At 35.4% G+C, this 4,705-nt stretch overlaps 1 long non-coding RNA gene across 1 annotated transcript in view; it reads right to left on the bottom strand.

Moving 5' to 3' along the window:
• Positions 1 to 2,554: 2,554 nt before the first annotated feature.
• The window catches only part of LOC138175765 (uncharacterized), a 63,083-nt gene continuing 60,932 nt past the window's right edge, over positions 2,555 to 4,705 (bottom strand). Inside the window, exon 3 of the long non-coding RNA XR_011172082.1 lies at positions 2,555 to 2,983. This is a non-coding gene — a long non-coding RNA (uncharacterized lncRNA). The remainder of the gene's footprint in view (positions 2,984 to 4,705) is intronic.

The following is a 4,705-nucleotide window of genomic DNA, read 5'->3' on the forward strand; positions in this document are numbered from 1 at the left end:
TCCTCTCTCTCTGCATTTAGAAAGAGACAGTTAATCTGCCAGTAGGACCAAAACTAGGTTCACCATGGCAGAATGAAATGGTCTATCATAGCAGAAGAATGCTGAAGCCACAAGTTAGGAAGCTTCTCTGCAGAAAACTCTTTTCTTCCTAGGGAACCACTCCCTTACTGGGTGCATTATCATATGTTTCATAACTATCATCCCAAGGGCAGAATTAATGCATACCTACATCCTTCTGTCCCATCAGACTACAAGACTAAACTGTTTTCCTGTGTTGTATCAGTTGCCTGACTCTTAAGAGCAGTGAGGTCTTTGGGCTCCATAGAAATAATAGTATTACAGGAGTAAAGGAATTAAGAATGGAAGACAGTTACAAAAGGCTTTGAGAGGCAGAGAAAGTGACAAAAGCAAGCAGAGTTAATTATCTCAGTTTTCTCAGTAAAATATGAGTGAAGTCCTTAGCTGAGAAGGTCAGGGTCGGAGATTTGAGGGGATTAAGGATGGAAGAGAAGGTTAGAAAAAGCCTCTCTGGAGAGTAGGATAGGCAATCAATGAGGGAATACTCAAAGTATTATCTAGAAGCCTTGTGGAACAGAGGCAGAAGAAGGGATATAGATGAAAATATTGTTCAGTCGTCTTCAAATCTTCATGATCCCACTTGTGGTTTTCTTGGCAAAGATACTGGAGTGGTTTTCCATTTCATTTTCCAGCTCATTTTATAGATGAGGAAACTGAGGCAAACAGGGTTAAGTTCCATACCCAGGTTCGCAAAGCTAATAACTGCCTGAGACCATATTTGAATTTAGGAAGATGAGTCTTCTTGACTTTAGGCCTGGCAGCCTATCCACTGTACCACCCAGCTGCCTGACAGATGAAATTAGATAATAAATATTTGTAGTAAATTGTAAAGGGATATTTAATTTTCAAGTGTCTGATGACACATTTTTATAGCTACCAGCCTAAACTTCAAAGCTAGAAAAAAATTCCCTTTTTGAGCACGAGTATATGTTTTTGCACATGTATAAAGTGTTCTGTGGTTTTCAGGATGTTTTATGTGTATGAGTTCATTGAATTATCAGTATGTCCTGAGTAATAGGTCTTATATAAATGCATTATTAACCCCATGTTACAAATGAGAAATCTGAGGTTCAGAAATATTAGCTGAATTGCCTCTGGTTACAAAACTAGCAAGGGTCAGATACAGGATCCAAAGCCAGATATGTCTTGAATCCACGTCCAGTGTTTTTTCCAATATACTTTATTGTCTTTATTTATTTCATGGATATAGGACCATCACTATAGCATTCATAATTTTTTTTCAGTTCCTGAAATGATATACAACTAGGTGACTCATGATAGAACACTGAACTTGAAGCCAAGAAAATCTGACTTCAAATCTAGTATCAAACACTTACTAGCTATGTAACCCTAGAAGTCACGTGACCTCTGCCTCAGTCTCCTCAACTTTAAAATGGACATAATACCTACTTCCCACAGTTGTTGTGAGGATCAAATTAGGTATTATCTGTAAAGCAGTTAGCATGGTGACTGGCACATAGTAAATACTTAAGAAATACTTGTTCTTGGGGCAAGCCAGGTAGCACAGCGAGTTACAGCGTTGGGATGACCTGTGATCGAATCCCAGCTCATATACTCAGTACCACACCCAGAAATAACTGGCCGTGTAACCTTGAGCAAGTTACTTAACCCCAATTGCTTTAAAAAAAAAGAAATACTTGTTCCCCTTCTCTTCCTCCTGTGGGATACATTGGTATATTTTTCATTTATTGTTCAGGTAAGGTGAAGCCATCTAGACTAATTTGTACCAGAAATGGCTTTCTACTTTCCGAGGAGAATGTTGACTTTTCCTCATGCCTGCAATAGGTGAAGAAATAAAGGTGGTATAAAGCAGGCAAGGTGAAAGCATTTTCTAAGGATCTGGAGTTGTTCTGTAATTGCTATGTGCCACACACTTCTTATCTTGTGAGCTAATAATAAATGAATACACCATACTGGAGGAAGTGGGAGTTTGAAGGCCAATTAAATGGAACGAATTTTCTCAATGTGTCAAAATAATGCAAGTGGCTGTGCTAAATAAATTCCTGCTGATACACTGCTGTGAAAATTGAGTGATGAATAACCTTCAAGCATTATTCCTTACTTGTTTGAGGCACAGTGCTCTAATGACTAGATATTAAGATGTAATATATTGCAAGTCTGATGTTAGAGGTTCCATTATAATTTCCTGCTTCCAATGCATCATCATTTTCTCCAGCTTACTCTCTCTCATCCATTCATGCAATTTAGCACAGATCATCCTCTAGGCTAATACCTAAAAGAAATGAGGCCAAAAGGAATCAGAAGTCAAATGAAATTATTTTTTCCTAAGTTAAAAATACAACTGCTAACACTGGGATTACTAGTTGCCTGCTAACATCAGCAGCATGGTCAAAAGTTTTGTGAATATGTAGTTGAAAATTATTGCAGGATGTTATTGTTTGTGTCTGTAATCCTTGAATCCATATTGAGGTCAAAGGTAATTTTAATAGTATTTTATTTGATCAAATTACATGTAAAGACTATTTTTAACATTTATTTTTTTAAAATTGAGTTCCAGATTTTCTCTCTCCCTCCCTCCCCTCCACTCTCCCTAAAACAGTAAGCAATTTGACATGTTATGTATGTGCAATAATATGAAATATTTCCATATTAATCCTATTGTGAAAGAAGAAACAGTCCACAAGGAAACACACACACACACACACACAAATAAAGTGAAAATAGTGTGTTTCAGTCTGGAATCAGACTCCCATAGTTCTTTCTCTGGATGTACATAGCAATTTCTATCATGAGTGCTATGGAATTGTCTTGGATCATTGTATTGCTGAGAAGAATTAAATTATTCATAGTTGATCATCACATAATATGGCTTTTACTATGTACTTATTCTTCTGGTTCTGCTCACTTCACCCAAAGGTAATTACTGTAAAAGAAAAGAAATGCAAAATTTTCTGTTATTTTAGATGTGGAAAAGGATGAATTTTTAAGTGTTATATGAAGCCTTGATAAAAGTAATTTTGAACAGTTTTAAAAGGAAGAAATGCAAAGAATAAAAAGATATAGGAATATATGTTCAAAATTTACAAATTAAAACAACTCTGAGATTTTACCTCATGAACAGTAGACTGGCAAGATGGCAAAAGTAAGAAATAGTCAATGTTGGAGGGGCTATTAGAATACTTAGCTGGTGAGAGTGAACTGGGCTAACAATTCTGAAAAAAAAAACTTGGAGTCATGTGAGCAAAAATCATCGTATCATTCATACCTTTTGTCTTAGTGATTCCAGTGCTGAGTATATACCAAAGGAGATCAATGACATAAAGAATGTCCCCAAATATCCATCAGAGTCTTCATAGCAACATTTTGCATGGCAACAAAAGGATTAAAAAAAGAAATCCTTGGTTGTCCATTGATTGGGGAATGTTAGAACAAATGATGACATATGAATATAGTAGAATATTATAATGCTATAATGACTATGAGGAATTCACATAAATACGGGAAGACTTGAATGAACTGCTGCAGAAGAAAGTTAAACCAAGAAAATGATATATAAAATAGAACTATGACCATAGCAATGTAAATGAAAACTTGACTACAGAGCATCTCATTGGCAACTTGGCCAAAGAATGGGATAGAATGTTAGACTTGAAGACAGGAAGACCTGAGTCCAAATCCAGTCTCATATACTAACTGTGGGTCACTGGGAAAAGTAACTTACTCTTTTGGTTTCACTTTCTCATCTATATTATGAAAAGTTTGGACCCAAATGGCCTCTAAGGTCCCTTCCAAGTCCAAATCTATGATGCTATGATTAATGATACACATTTAGGATTACAGGTCATAGGTAGTTGCTGTGTTCATTTTGATTTTTAAATTAGTTTCAAGAGAGAATTCTCTGGGGAGAAAATAGCATTGTAAAAGCAAAAGGCATCAGTAAAGCATTAACAATGATAATATCATTCAATGAATCTATAGAGCTAAAAGTGAAGAAAGTCTCATTTGGCTTTTATTATATTGTTCTATTTTTTTCTGTCTATTCTGCCCCCCCCCCATTCCTGTTTTACCTGCTTTAGCTGTGAATTTCATTAGCATGTTGATTATTCTCTTAGAGACTTCAATGAAGATGTCAAGTAAAAGCTGGATGAGGAGTTCTCCCTAAGGCATGCCAACCATCACCTTCACTCTCTGGATGCATTTCAGTTTGATCATTAGTCTATGTTTGTAATCCATCAGCAGATTTTCCTTCAATGTGACACAACTCAAATTTGGAGTTAATTTTCTAAATTCAGTGTCATGTGATGCTGTATCTTCCATCTTGTCAAAAACATTAAGTCAATATGTGTGTGTGTGTGTGTGGATTATAAAGGAAACAAAAGAGTAATGTAAATAAAAATGTAATTTTCCTCCCATCCAAGTTCACAGACTGCCTGAAGTCTATACTTCAATCGTTTCAGGATCCATGGACCCTAGGATAAGAAGTCCTGTCTTGCATAAGGAGTTGTATGCTTGGTATACAATGTATATAAATTCAGTGTCTTTTCAATTATTTTATGGAGATTGTATATGCAAAATTAAAAGGCAAGAAATAAATAATAAATTATATATATATATATATATATATATATATATATATATATATATA

This window comes from Petaurus breviceps, unplaced genomic scaffold (genome assembly GCF_028583685.1).
Source record: "Petaurus breviceps papuanus isolate PSGF00001 unplaced genomic scaffold, PetGlider_PUasm1.0 79, whole genome shotgun sequence".
Lineage (NCBI taxonomy): Eukaryota > Metazoa > Chordata > Mammalia > Diprotodontia > Petauridae > Petaurus > Petaurus breviceps.